We start from the raw sequence: 15,415 nt of genomic DNA on the forward strand, positions 1-15,415 counted from the left end.
TAATCCTGCTCCGCCCTTCTGGCTTTGCTGGACTTCATTGTATATCTACTTTCTAGCTAGCCTGTGCTCTGTATCTAACTCTGTTAGTTTGCTTGGTCTACGGACCTCTATGTTCTATCTATTTTGTTTGTTCGTCTGTCTGCTACTATTTCTGTTAGGAGGTGTCCCATATTCCTCCCAGTCCTTAGTACTTGTAGGGATTCCCTCCCCACATCTATAGGTCTCCGTACAGACTAGATTAGGACTTTAGCAGGTCTGATCGCAGGATCAGGTTCCCTGTTACATCATAGGGATTCAGCTGAGTCTTATAGTAGGGACAGATCTCCTCTCTTTCCTTAGCTTTGGTAGCAGAACATAACACCCGCTGTGTATAGATGGCGCCGTGCAGCCTCCTGCTGTGTATAGATGGCGCCGTGCGGCCTCTCGCTGTGTATAGGTGGCGCCATGCGGCCTCCCGCTGTGTATAGGTGGCGCCGTGCGTCCTCCTGCTGAGTATAGATGGCGACGTGCGGTCTCCTGCTGTCTCTGAGGTCGGGGGCGCCGTGCGACCTCCCGCTGTGTATAGATGGCGCCGTGCGGCCTCCTGCTGAGTATAGATGGTGCAGTGCGGCCTACTGCTGTCTCTGGGGGGGGCGCCATGCGGCTTCCCGCTGTGTATAGGTGGCACCGTGCGGCCTCCTGCTGAGTATAGATGGCATCGTGTGGCCCCCTGTTGTGTATAGGTGGCGCCGTGCGGCCTCCCGCTGTGTATAGGTGGCGCCGTGCGGCCTCCTGCTGAGTATAGATGGCGTCGTGTGGCCCCCTGCCGTGTATAGGTGGCGACATGCGGCCTCCCGCTGTGTATAGATGGCGTCGCGCGGCCTCCTGCTGTCTCTGGGGGGGGCGCCGTGCGGCCTCCCGCTGTGTATAGATGGCGCCGTGCAGCCTCCCGCTGTGCATAGATGGCGCCGTGCGGCCTCCCGCTGTGTATAGATGGCATTGTGCGTCCCCGTGCTGTGTATAGATGGCATCATGTGGCCTCCCGCTGTGTATACATGGCGCCGTGCAGCCTCCCGCTGTGTATAGGTGGCGCCGTGCGGCCTCCCACTGTGTATAGCTGGCGCCGTGCGGCCTCCCGCTGTGTATAGGTGGCATTGTGCAGCCCCGTGCTGTGTATAGATGGCATCGTGCGGCCTCCCGCTGTGTATAGATGCCGCCGTGCGGCCTCCTGCTGTCTCTGGGGGAGGCGCTGTGCGGCCTCTCGCTGTGTATAAATGGCACCGTGCAGCCTCCCGCTGTGCATAGATGGCGCCGTGCGGCCTCCCGCTGTGCATAGATGGCATTGTGCTGCCCCATGCTGTGTATAGATGGCATCGTGCGGCCTCCCGCTGTGTATAGGTGGCGCCGTGCGGCCTCCCGCTGTGTATAGGTGGCGCCGTGCGGCCTCTCGCTGTGTATAGGTGGCACCGTGCGGCCTCCCGCTGTGTATAGGTGGCGCCGTGGGGCCTCCCGCTGTGTATAGGTGGCACCATGGGGCCTCCCGCTGTGTATAGGTGGCGCCGTGCGGCTTCCCGCTGTGTATAGGTGGCGCCGTGCGGCCTCCCGCTGTGTATAGGAGGCGCTGTGCGGCCTCCCGCTGTGTATAGGTGGCGCCGTGGGGCCTCCCGCTGTGTATAGGTGGCGCCGTGCGGCCTCCCGCTGTGTATAGGTGGCGCAGTGCGGCCTCCCGCTGTGTATAGGCGGCGCCGTGCAGCCTCCCGCTGTGTATAGGCGGCGCCGTGTGGCCTCTCGCTGTGTATAGGTGGCTACGTGCGGCCTCCCGCTGTGTATAGATGGCTACGTGCGGCCTCCCGCTGTGTATAGATGGCGCCGTGCGGCCTCCCGCTGTGTATAGGTGGCGCCGTGCGGCCTCCCGCTGTGTATAGGTGGCGACGTGCGGCCTCCTGCTGTGTATAGGTGGCGCCGTGCGGCCTCCCGATGTGTATAGGTGGCGCCGTGCGGCCTCTCACCGTGTATAGGTGGCGCCGTGCGGCCTCCCGCTGTGTATAGATGGCTACGTGTGGCCTCCTGCTGTGTATAGATGGCTACGTGCGGCCTCCTGCTGTGTATAGATGGCTACGTGCGGCCTCCTGCTGTGTATAGATGGCTACATGCGGCCTCCCGCTGGGTATAGATGGCTACGTGCGGCCTCCCGCTGTGTATAGATGGCTACGTGCGGCCTCCCGCTGTGTATAGATGGTTACGTGTGCTCAGTATTGAGTCATACAATTAATGTAAGGCTATGTGCACACGATGCAGAAATGCTCCGGATTTTTTTTGAGCGTTTCTGCTTCTCCCTGGCAGAAAAAAACGCATGTGGATTGTACATGCGGATTGTACATGCGTTTTTCCTGCCAGGGACTTGCTGATGTGAAGCGTTCTACTTGCATTTCCGCATGCGGGTTGTCAAGCGCTTTCCAAGCGATTTTAGCATCACTTGGAAAGTGCTTGACAACTTGGTCACACTATATAAATCCATGCAACCGGCATGGATTTATATAGAGTGACCGTAAAAGAATGGTAAAAAATAAATATATAATTACCTTCTGATGGCCTGCCGACGTCAGCGGTCGCATGACCCATCACATGACTTAATGACGTCACGGCAGGTCCTTTTCAGACCATCGCGAGCTGCCGGCAAGCCAGGACGCATCGGATAAAGACACCGGGGGCCATCAGAAGGTAAGTATAATATTTATTTTTTATTTTATTTTTTTTTTACAGGTTCTATGGGCCCCTGGTCCGGAGGAGAGTCTCCTCTTCTCCAAACCCGGGTACCATCCGCACATTGAAGCGCATGGATTCTGCATGTACAGATCCAGTGATGCGGATTCCATGTGTTCCAATGCAAGTCAATGGCGGCGAAAGCGCCGCGCTTCCGCAAAATAATTGTTAGTGCTGCGTTTTTTTCCGCAATGATAATCCGCAGCGGAAATTTCCGCAGCATGTGCAGAGCACATGCGGATTATCATTGGGGAACATGGCAGACCTTCTACCATGTGTTTTTAAGTGTTTCTGCAGCAGAATTGCCGCTACCCCTGGCCCCCTCACACCACCCACACAGCCCCCTGGATGCCCCTCACACCACCCCCCTTTATGCCAGCACAGCATTTATTCACATGGTCAGTTCTCCCCGCCTCAGTCCTCACAGCACAACGCTGAACACGAGCTCCTCATCACCAGTCCTCCTGTCCCGGCACAATGTGCACACTGCTGCAGCTGCAGGGGGAATAGTGTCCACTGGACTGAGAAGACTCCGCCCCTTCTGGTGACATCATGATTCCATGAACTCGCTCCTCCCCCTCAAGACATCAACTCCAATCTAGACGCTCCCCTGTTGCTGAGGCGCGGTGACGCTGTAGCTGGGTGATTGCAGTCAGAGTAGTGGTGTTTGGCGTCTGTACTACAGGTAAGAAGATGGGAATGTGCCAAGGTGATTACTACATTCAGGACAATAAGTAGCTAGCTGTAGGTGTGCAGAATCCCACTCCCAATATTGTCAGGGTCTCGCACCCCCTCGTGTCGTCAGCTGTCAGGCTCCCGCACCCCTCGTGTCGTGGGCTGTCGGGCTCCCGCGCCCCCCCTCGTGTCGTGGGCTGTCGGGCTCCCGCGCCCCCCCTCGTGTCGTGGGCTGTCGGGCTCCCGCGCCCCCCCCTCGTGTCGTGGGCTGTCGGGCTCCCGCGCCCCCCCCTCGTGTCGTGGGCTGTCGGGCTCCCGCACCCCCTCGTGTCGTTGGCTGTCAGGCTCCCTCACCCCCTCGTGTCGTGGGCTGTCGGGGCTCCCGCTCCCCCTCGTGTCGTGGGCTGTCGGGGCTCCCGCTCCCCCTCGTGTCGTGGGCTGTCGGGGCTCCCGCTCCCCCTCGTGTCGTGGGCTGTCGGGGCTCCCGCTCCCCCTCGTGTCGTGGGCTGTCGGGGCTCCCGCTCCCCCTCGTGTCGTGGGCTGTCGGGGCTCCCGCTCCCCCTCGTGTCGTGGGCTGTCGGGGCTCCCGCTCCCCCTCGTGTCGTGGGCTGTCGGGCTCCCGCACCCCCTCGTGTCGTGGGCTGTCGGGCTCCCGCACCCCCTCGTGCCGTGGGTCGTCGGGCTCCCGCGCCCCCCCCTCGTGTCGTGGGCCGTCGGGCTCCCGCGCCCCCCCCTCGTGTCGTGGGCCGTCGGGCTCCCGCGCCCCCCCCTCGTGTCGTGGGCCGTCGGGCTCCCGCGCCCCCCCCTCGTGTCGTGGGCCGTCGGGCTCCTGCGCCCCCCCCTCGTGTCGTGGGCCGTCGGGCTCCCGCGCCCCCCCCTCGTGTCGTGGGCCGTCGGGCTCCCGCGCCCCCCCCTCGTGTCGTGGGCTGTTGGCTCCCGCACCCCCTCGTGCCGTGGGCTGTCGGGCTCCCGCACCCTCTCGTGCCGTGTGCTGTCGGGCTCCCGCACCCCCTCGTGCCGTGGGCTGTCGGGCTCCCGCACCCCCTCGTGCCGTGGGCTGTCGGGCTCCCGCACCCCCTCGTGCCGTGGGCTGTCGGGCTCCCGCACCCCCTCGTGCCGTGGGCTGTCGGGCTCCCGCACCCCCTCGTGCCGTGGGCTGTCGGGCTCCCGCACCCCCTCGTGCCGTGGGCTGTCGGGCTCCCGCACCCCCTCGTGCCGTGGGCTGTCGGGCTCCCGCACCCCCTCGTGCCGTGGGCTGTCGGGCTCCCGCACCCCCTCGTGCCGTGGGCTGTCGGGCTCCCGCACCCCCTCGTGTCGTGGGCTGTCGGGCTCCCGCACTCTCCCCTTGTCGTTGTCTGTGGAGAAGATTAATACATATTTTCATTTTTCAGGTTTTCTCGTATAAAACAAGATCCCTGAGCTTCTGTCTTTGACCGAAAAAATGGCGTATGACAAGTCGCTGCTGTCTGCAGAAATGAACACAAACATAGAGGAAGCGCTGTATGAACAGATGCTGATGAAGGTACGAAGATGAATTGGAGAGGCCAGCAATCACCGGGTGAATGTCTCCTCCGTCAGCCGCCGGGGGCGCTGCAGTCTCCAACATTTACCTAATGTGTATTGTTGGCTTTAGACCCCTCACAGTTGTACTATTTTGGTGCAGGAAAACTCTGTTTGCAGAACCATCCTGTTCATGTTACTCACTGATTCTCACTTGTTGCCTCATTTCAGGCCAAACAGGAGATACAGAGCAGAATACCGAACTTACCAGAAAGCAGAGAGATCAGACCCCAGCCGGGTGAGATGGGCATCCTCTGATTATTATCCAGATTACTTTGTGCATATTATGTGACAGATACCACAGTGGGGCAGTGGGGTCTTATTGACTGCAACGGTCACATGATGCAACCAACGTGGGGGGTCACATTGTTTTTTCTTATACAGTTGGTTACATGTAAATGCTGCTTGGCTTTTGCCGATTTTATTGTGTTTTTGTTCACTTTTTGATTTTATTTCTGGTAGGTTTCTGCATTAAAACTCGCACATCCAAAAATACCAAAATCTTTATTAACATCTGCAAGTCGAACCAGATCTCAGCGCCCCCGGACCTGACGGAGCAGGAGTTAGTCAGCATCCTGGAATCTGATGATCCCTCCGGCTATCGAGTCCCCATGAGCCTTGGAGAGCCCCACATTGAAGTTGATAATAGTACGTTTTTTTTTAATACAGCACGTCTCTTTTTAAAGGGGTAGTCCAGAGATATCCTTAAAGGGGATAAAATAGCAAGTATTACAACTTACTAATCCTCAATGATCAAAGGTGCCGTCTCCACAGGTTCTGGTAGGTCCACTTTTAGTCTGCGGAATAAAGTGTGTTGTTGTCTTTTGAACTTTTTTGGTTTAGATTTGGGACTTAAAGGGATTGCCCACTACTTGGATTCCCCTTTAAGAACTTATGCTAATTATTCATAGCAGCCCAACTAAGGTCAATGGATTGATTCGGCATCGCAAAGTATCTAAATCCTGGTGCACTTTGTCCTACAGGTGGAGGCGGCTGCACGGCGTACGACATAGTGATTAATGGCACCTTCTTTGAGAAAATTAAGGTAACTGCAATTGCTTATTCCGACATACGAGCTGTCTGCTCTCCTTTGTGTCAGCTCCTTACTTTGTATTTTTTTTATTAGAATAATGAGCTTCTCAGGGAATTTTTTATCACCGTGGCCATGGAGGGACTAGAGAACAAGTACGAAATGGAGCTGTCAAGAGGTAACGACCGCATCACTGATATTTTCCTTGATTTTTCCAACACAAGGACTTGTTCTTTCGTGGAGCAAGTTTACCATATAATATATTGAACATTTTTATGTACTAACCTGTTGTATGGCACTGTATCAAATGCCTTTGAAAAGTCCAGATAGACGAAAACCACTAAGTTTCCCTGGTCCAACCTAGAACTTACCTCCCCATAGAATCTTTTCAGATTAGTTTGCAGGACAGATCCCTCATAATCATATGTTTAGGTTATTCTTATTGAGGTGCTCCAGGTTAGTATCTCTTAGAAAACCCTCAAAGATGTTGCCCACAGTACAAGTTAAACTTACCTGCCTATAAATTCCAGGCTCAGATATTATCCCGTTCTTGAATATTGGTACCACATTTGCTATGTGGGTGTAACACTGGTGGATATGGACCCACTGCCCCACGGGAGGGTTGTGACTAGGTGTCTACTGGGTCTCCACTAGAACCTTTGGTGGTGAGGATAGACTGGGCCGCCAGTAGACACCAGGTACAACTTCAGTGCAGTCCCCGGGACTGCAGCAGCATTCCGGAGGTACCAGGGTACCAGACACAGGAGAGCGAAGACAAGGACTAGGTCAGACAGTCTGAGATCGGGGCAGGAAGCACAGGTTCAGGATAGAGAAAAATGGCAAGGGGGACAGGGGTTTTTGATACCAGAAAACTCCTTTAACGCTTGCAACCTCTGTTGCTTGACTGCAACTCAAACAGTCAAATCAGTCAGTAAGAATTTAGGGCACTTCCATGGCGATATTTTGCATCAGTATTTGTTAGCAGACGCCAGGAGTGGATCCAAAACAGAAGAGGTGAAAGTGTTTCAGTTACTATTTTTCACTGTGTTTGTTCCCCTCTGGTCTTCAGCTTACAAATACTGCTGTAAATTAGTGCCCAAAATACTCACTGTGTGAATGAGGTGAGGAAGCTGCTTGTAGTACTGTAATAGAAGTCCTTATTCTGAGGATGAGTGCTGTAATTCTTGTCTTCTCTGCTCCATCAAACTCCCCAGAGCAGGGGCAACCCCTGGGGCAAAACTGCTGGCGGCAGATGTCCAGACGTATGACTCAGTGATGTGTGATGGACCCCGACTCCCAAACAAAATGAATCAGACACATACAAAATAAATACACAAATCATTGCAATTAGGTGTCAAACATTCTCAACTTTATTTAAATTTACATGACACCGAAAATGGCACAACCCTCGACTCACGAAGAGTCACCCTCCAGCGCTCAGGAGAGGAAAACCCCCTGTGGAGGAAACCTCTAGGGAACCATGGCTCGAGGGCTGCCCTTCCCTTGGGCTTAAAGAGTTAGTGCCGATATATGACGGAGTTTTAGAATTTGCACATATTTACAGAGAACGACATAACAAATATAGACTATTAATGTGATAGCTGCGATATCTGTCACCACATTTATTGCTGGAACGAATTTAGTTGATCTGATTTCCCAGGTGGATCTACCACTTCTCCCTTACAGATCCAGCTCCGTCTCTCAAGAAGTTGGGCACTTGGTTACAGGGGTTGCTCATTATGGATAACCCCTAATAGGATGAGTATCCCCCCCCTCCCAATTTATCACCCATTAAAGTCAAGGATCCATCCATGAACTCCCAAAGAAGAGCAGCTCTTTGTACATAGTAACAGAAGGGGATCCTGTTTTGGGGACCCCCCCTCTGTTACCTTCCCATGCCCCCGGGGTGTCTAAGAAGACAACCCCTTTCCCTGCTAGAACCTCCAAATTACACCAACGTTGGCACATTACGTGGGGTGGTCAAGCTCAAGGTCCTCAGGCGCATCATCAGTAATGGCGCTGATCATGGCAGTGCGGCATTCTTTTATGGAATCTTCTTTATGACACTTGTTTATGCCCTCACAATAGTTGTCATGGTTACTACAAGGGCTATTACTGATGCAGGGTCCAAGTATTAACCCTTTCATCATTGGTAATTCACTTTCATTATGGAGGCAAATAATTGTACTTGATACCAAGCAGGAGTCTTATCATTACGGCTTCCCTTAGGCACCATAAGAAATACAGATTATAGAACATACGTACAAGTGTTTCAGGAGTGTTTTGCACTTTTTAGATCCATAGATTGTGCTTATAACTAGCACTTTACAAAGCAGAAAATTAAGAGGAAATTACTTGTAAAATAATATTATAGGGAATTGCATTTCAAGCATTTTCCTAATGTGCATTCTGCATACTTGCATAGTTACATAGGTTGAAAAAGTTTGAACTTTAATGTCCTAGGTCTATCTCCAAAGTTATACATTTTCTATTACTAGATTATTTATAACCCACAATGTCATGTTTTGTTAAAGAAGTATCCAGCCCTTCTATAAATGCTGTTATGCTATCTGCCATTACTATATCTTGTGGTTGGCATTCCACAGTCTGACTGCTCTAACTGTAAAGAATCCTTTCCTATTAAGTTGCCAGAATCGCTTCACCTCCTCTTGTTATGAATGTTCCTGGTGCTTTGTAAGGTCCTGGAAAGTGATAAGTCATGTGCCAGTACTATGCATTGACCACATATGTATTTATACATATAAATGTATATTTATGAAGGAGATGATAATTACCCTTCATAGAGGTGTTACGATCATTCATAAATTGCTTTCATAGGTTTGATCTCCAGGATTAGGAGAGATTTGGGGTGTAAACGTAATAAACAATGAGTAAATCATCAAAGCAAACGAAAAAGGGTTTGTGACCCAAACTGGTAGGTGAGACCGGCTAGCCCCATATTATATCACAACCAGGTTTCGCCTGAGGAGGGCAGCACTAATGAGTCCTCAGGAGCGCATAACCCTGAAATATGCAGCGATTCTACACTACCCATTATAAAAGGGTTTAATATGCTACTTACTACCATGTTTTAGTTAAGATACAAGGCATACTTGTAAGGAGAGATGAAAAAGGTGATGGGGGACAACATATAAATATACTGAGGAACTCTATACACTAGTGGCCAAAATTGAGGCAACAACCCCAAGATTTATGAATTTTTAGCATTTTGCCAATACCAATACAAATTTCATGAATGTTTTTGATTTCACAGTAAAGTTTTTAAGTAGAAATAAAATCTCATATAGAAACACAATATTAGCAGGAAATTTGTTCATTTGTCAACAAATTGGACACTATTGTCACTCAGATGACTGTGGGAGAAAAGCCATTGATTTGTCCTGTTTTCATATCTAACACTAAATGTTAATACTCAGTTGGATAGCCCTCGGCCTTGATGACGGCCTGGCATCTACTTGGCATGCTATCTACCAGTTTGTGTAAATCAGATGGTGTGATGATATGAAGCCATGATTTGATGATGGCTGCAATGAGTTCCTGCTTGTGTGAAGCCCGCTGTTTTGACACCGCTCTTTTGAGCCGAGCCCAGAGATTCTCAATAGGATTGAGATCTGGGCTGTTTCCTGGCCAATTCAATAGCTGGACATTTTTGTCCTTGAACCAAGAGAGACATTTTTTAGCTGTATGGCATGGGGCTCCATCTTAAAATAAACGGTGTCCCTTCACCAAATACATCACGTGCCGAAGGAATGAGTTTAGGCTGAAGGACTTCCTTGATGTACTTTTCAGCATTAACTGTTTCTTCAATTACCTGCAGCCGACCACCTGCATCTCTGGACACGCAGCCCCCTACCATAACACTCAGAGGAGGCTTCATGGTGGGTACTGTACCCTCTGGCAACCAGTCCTCTCCAGGTCGTCGTCGAACGTAGCGGACACCGTCGCTGCCAAAGATGGATATGCGTGTCTCATCGCTCCATATAACATTTCTCCATTGTTCAATGGTCCATTTACAATGTTCTTTGGCCCCTGCAGACGTTTCTGACGCTGTGAGGTTTTCAGAAATGGCTTTTTACCTGGTATTCTGGCTCTTAACCCCGCATTTACCAGTCGTCGTCGAACCGTCCGATCAGACACTGTCACTCCGGTGTTGACAATCTCCTTGATGTTAACAGCAGTTTATTTCCTGTTATTTAGGGCGATTCTAACAATTCTTCTATCAGTCTGAGGACTTGTAGCCTTCTTCCTTTCTCTACCTGCTTTATTCTTTATCGAACCAGTCTCTTGAAACCGCTTACACACTTTGAGAACGAAAACATGTAATTGCTTACCTTCTGATGACAAACTGGCATTAAAATATAAAAACCGAATTTTAATCGCACAATATCTGTCTTAAATCACACCCAGGTCACTATAAACCAACATAGAATACATATCGCAGAAGAGGGCGTGTGTACAAGTAAGTAGGTCAGTGAAAACTTCCATTAAATATTGGTGATGGTGAAAAACTGAAGGTGTTGCCTCAATTTTGGCCACTAGTGTATAACACAAAATATAAACAAAAAAGAAAGGGAAGAACATTTCTGCACTAAAAGTGTGTCGCTCAGCAGGAAAATCCCCTTGAAATTGCATTTTTTGAGATTTTTTTTCCCGTTCTTTAGAAACGCTGCAAAAATACTGAAAGAATAGACATGAAACTGCTTCAAATCTTCAAGGATTCACTTTTCCTGCTTTTCCTGGTACTAACAAACATAGCATTTTTGGGAACTTGGAGCTCTATATTACAAATATGTCCGTCCCTCCAGTTGAAAGAAATTAACATTTTCCTGGAGGGAAGTTTATATTTTACATTATGCCAGTTTTTGTCTATCGATGATAAAGTGCAGTTTGCTGCAATTTTTATTGTGACATATACCCAAATCATTCTCGAAAATATTCCACATTCAACGCGCGTCGGGCGGGCCTGCGTGCTCTCACATGCCAGGCCTGAGTTTCAGTTCCAGTCCGACCCTGTTAATCATCTATGATTTCCCTTCAGAGTGGAAAATGCTGAAAAATCGGAAGTTCCTGGGATCCATTTTTGAACAGAATATCAGAACCAAATCAAAACCGATGATTCAGGAAATGGACATAATGGGGTAAGTCCCAACTCTAAGGTACAAGTCTATGGCATACAGTCTGTAAAAGACGACAGAGTAGGCTGCTGTTGAGCATCGGCGGCTTCTTCTCTGATGTTCCTCGCTCATCCATGCAGTACATGGTCCGCCATTCAATTGATTGGATGTCTTATAATACCACATTTCCTCTAGGTACACAAAGTATGAAGAGCGCCACTCCTCCTGGTGATAGGTTATACCCAACAGATGGGGCAGCGCCACTCCTCGTGGTGATGGGTTACACCCAACAGATGGGGGAGCGCCACTCCTCCTGGTGATAGGTTATACCCAACAGATGGGGCAGTGCCACTCCTCGTGGTGATGGGTTACACCCAACAGATAGGGGAGCTCCACTCCTCGTGGTGATGGGTTACACCCAACAGATGGGGGAGTGCCACTACTCGTGGTGATGGGTTATACCCAACATATGGGGGAGCGCCACTCCTTGAGGTGATAGGTTATACCCAACAGATGGGGGAGCGCCACTCCTCATGGTGATGGGTTATACCCAACAGATGGGGGAGCGCCACTCCTCGTGGTGATGGGTTGTACCCAACAGATGGGGGAAGTTGCAGAATGGCTTGTTATGGTGCAAGAACAATGTGGACATTGTTTTGTTTTTTTGTTTTAACTATTATGCCTTTATGTTCTTTATTTTTTTCCTACAGACCCTCCCAGCTAACTCCAAGCAAGTCCCTCATCTCAGAAGTTGAAAGGTTTGGGTTACTTTGAGGTTTAATGCATGCATTTACTTTTTTTAGAATCCCATCTTACAAAAGATATAGGATATCCAACTTCTTGGACTCCAAGAATAAGGGGGCTGCAGCCTGGAAGTAACCCTGCTGCCCTTTTTAAAGAATATGCTGGTGTGGGGCAGCTACCCGGATTTTCACTGTGCAGGAGAACTGCAGCTAAGCCCATTCACTTTGCTGGATCTATGCTGTCGTTCCGCTGCACAGTGGAGGCCATGATGCCAATGTGCAGGGAATGACTGTGAAAGGGGCTGTTCCTCATTACCAGCATCAGTGCCCCTTTATTATATTAGAGATCGACCCCAACAGATCATAAATTGATGGTGTACCCTTGCAATATACTGCTGCCTTCCTTTTTTTTATCAGTTCACCCGTGAAACCAGATTACATGATTGTGGCGGAACCTCCTGTAGGACACCTAAGTTTTCTGGTGGCTGAAATCTCTTTACCTAAAATGGTGAGACCCTTAGATGTGGTTTAGGATTGTGACCTTTTTGCATTTCATGTGATTTCCAATAGTCTTCCCTTATTAAAAGTCTGTGCCAACCTCGTGCTACCGGTCCTCCTCTGCCAACTTTTATCATCACAGCTTTGATGTGTCCACAGTAGCCAATTGCTGGCAGCTGTGACACATTTGCTGGATGATGATGATATAATTTTTTTTTCATACCATGGTGGGTTGTTTGCAAGCTGTTGGAATGGGAAAGAAGATCTCTGTAAACGACTCTGTCAGCAGAGAACGACTGTTCAAACCAAGCACAGACGCCCAGTGCTTCACGGCGGGACCAGTCATTTATATAAGCCTCCCCCCTGCTTGTTTCCCCTCCATCTCCACCATCACCTCTTCTTTGACAGTTCTGGCTTCATAGATCCAGAGAGGAGATAGAGGGAAAACAAGCTGGTGGGAAGATGTATATATTATTATTATTATTTAATTATATAGTGCCATTGATTCCATGGTGCTGGTGCATATAAATGATGTTATAATGATGATATAAATGATGAAAGAGGCTTGTTGCAATAGTGTAGAACACGCCGCTCTTTATTTTTTCTATATTAATGCGACATTTGGAGGAATCGCACAGAAAATGCTTTAAATGTATTTATTTTTTAATTTGATTTTTCTCATGTCCATGATTCACATTGCGTTAAATGAGGCATAATGAAGATGAAGAATGTTTCAGCTAATGTAGCCTTCATCAGACAGGATAATGTAGTTTGAGGGGACCCACTTGGTTAAATATAGGGGTCAGTTCTGGTCTTCCCAAAAAGCAGATTAAGTAGTCACCACACGGGAATCTGGTGATTACTGGGTTTGCTTTTGGGGACCCCAGATTTCTTCATATAACCGAGTGGGCCTTCTGCCTAATGAAGGCTACATTATGTGAAATTCTGGTACCATTCATTATGCCTCACTTAAAGGGGTTGCCTGGCACTTTAATATTGATGACCTATCCTAAGGATATTCCATTAGTATTAAAGTGGTGGACAACCCCTTTTAATGCAGTGTGAATCCTAAAAAATATTTGAAGCCTTTTCTGTGAGCAGTTCCTCCACGTGTCAGATTTAATGTAGGAGACGTGTGGAGCTACACAGTAACTTCTAGTTGGCCACGTATCAAGATAAAAGTTTAGATTTTTGTGCACTTGTTGGTTACAACTTTCTTTCCCGTACAGAAGCATTCAGCGACATAAGCGTTGTTACCACGCTGGTCTTCTCTTTACAGTCTTCTGCTAGATCTCTTGTGTTGGACTTGGGTGAAGACAGAATAGTCAGACGTCCCGATTTGTATCATCTAGACGTCTTCATTCCTTACAATATCATCCAAGAACAAAGTGGAGCTCAGTTCAAGAAGGACAGTAAGGTGAGACAAGAAAGCAAAGCTGGACATGTCTTATAGCCCATTCTGAAACCATCTTCTTAAAGAGGTTCTCTGAGAAAATGTATAAAATAAAATTTTAAAAAATGTATACATTTATTTAGCAAAAATAAATTCTTTTAATTAGGGGATAATTCTATGTGAATACTTTTATGCCCAAAAATGGCAAAAGTATTCTTGGAGTGATACCTTTATTGGCTAACCAGAAAAAAAAAATATATGCAAGCTTTCAGAGCACAGAGGCTCCTTCTTCAGGCAATATTACACATGAATTCTTAACATTTGTAATCCTGCCTGAAGAAGGAGCCTGTGTGCTCTGTAAGTTTGCATATATATATTTTTTTTCTGGTTAGCCAATAAAGGTATCACTCCGAGAATACTTTTGCCATTTTTGGGCATAAAATTATTTCCATCAAATTTTCTGGCTAACACGGTACCACAATATAAATTTGTACTGTACATCACAATTAGGGGATAATAATTGCATATGGACATAATGGCCAACGATGTCAGCAGCCATCCATCCTAGATGGGTGAAGGTAAACTGATTGAGACGGACATCTCTGACCTACCTGTCGGAATCAAGAACGTGCATCTGTCATTGATTGACTGACTGATCACGTCCATGAGTCAACATGTTGTAAACCTGTCATGATGAGTGAGCAGATAGGATGCTGCCCCTCATCCTGACAGGAACTTATCTATCACAACATATAGTTGCCCAGAGACATCTGAATGCATCGGCTTTCCTTTATGCCATTCATCAAACATGTCGTATATTTTGTGTATAGCGAGTCACAAGCCTCGCACTGCTCTGCGTCTTATCATTTGGTTCTATGAGCTGCAGTAAAATGTGACGTATATTCCAGGTGCTGACGATCACAATGCCGGTCCAGCCAGCATAGCGGTGGGCTCAGAAGATCGGCTTTGGAAAGCGTTCCTCTTATATAGATCCAGTGGATCCTACTTACATTCGCTGCTGTTTACATTGTATGGTTACAATTCTATTTACACTTCAATATGACTCCAGAATAAATTTTTGTCTTTCTTATACTTGCCGTATATTTTTCCCAAGGAGGGGGTTTAGGTATTGTGCTTTTTTTTTTTTTATTTCTACTGTAATATTTCATAATATCTGTGAATAAGTCTTGAAAATAATTTGCATTGAAAAGGTTGAGATCCTCTGAATCTACAGGGATTTTTAGGAATTAAAAATCTACAGCAGTAAATCTGCAGCAGAATTTACATTTTGCACCATGTCTGGATTTAGTAGCAGCTGCCCCTTTAAATGGAATATGTCAGCAGGTTTTTGCTATCTCATTTGAGAGCAGCATAATCCGAGGCCCTGATTCCAACTATGTATCACTTACTGGGCTGCTTGGTGTTATTTTGATAAAATTGCAGGTTTTTTTTTCTCATGCAGATCTCTGAATGCTGAGCTCTGTATAATAACCCCACCCACACCTCTGATTGGCCGCTTTCTGTGTACACTGTATATAAACTGCCAATCAGTGGTGGGGGGCGTGGTTGGACTACCTGGCAGCAGGTTTACTAGTCCTCTAGTGATAATCTTCTGCTAATAAAAGACCTGTAAGGGGTC

The 15,415-nt window shown here is 48.3% G+C and overlaps 1 pseudogene; it reads left to right on the forward strand.

The window, feature by feature from the left end:
• The first annotated feature begins 3,337 nt into the window (after positions 1-3,337).
• LOC141213586 (PIH1 domain-containing protein 1-like) lies at positions 3,338-14,837 on the forward strand (annotated as a pseudogene).
• The last annotated feature ends 578 nt before the right edge of the window (positions 14,838-15,415 follow it).

Source organism: Phyllobates terribilis, unplaced genomic scaffold (assembly GCF_046119375.1).
Source record: "Phyllobates terribilis strain yellow unplaced genomic scaffold, ASM4611937v1 Scaffold_197__1_contigs__length_3575590, whole genome shotgun sequence".
Taxonomy (NCBI): Eukaryota; Metazoa; Chordata; class Amphibia; order Anura; family Dendrobatidae; genus Phyllobates; species Phyllobates terribilis.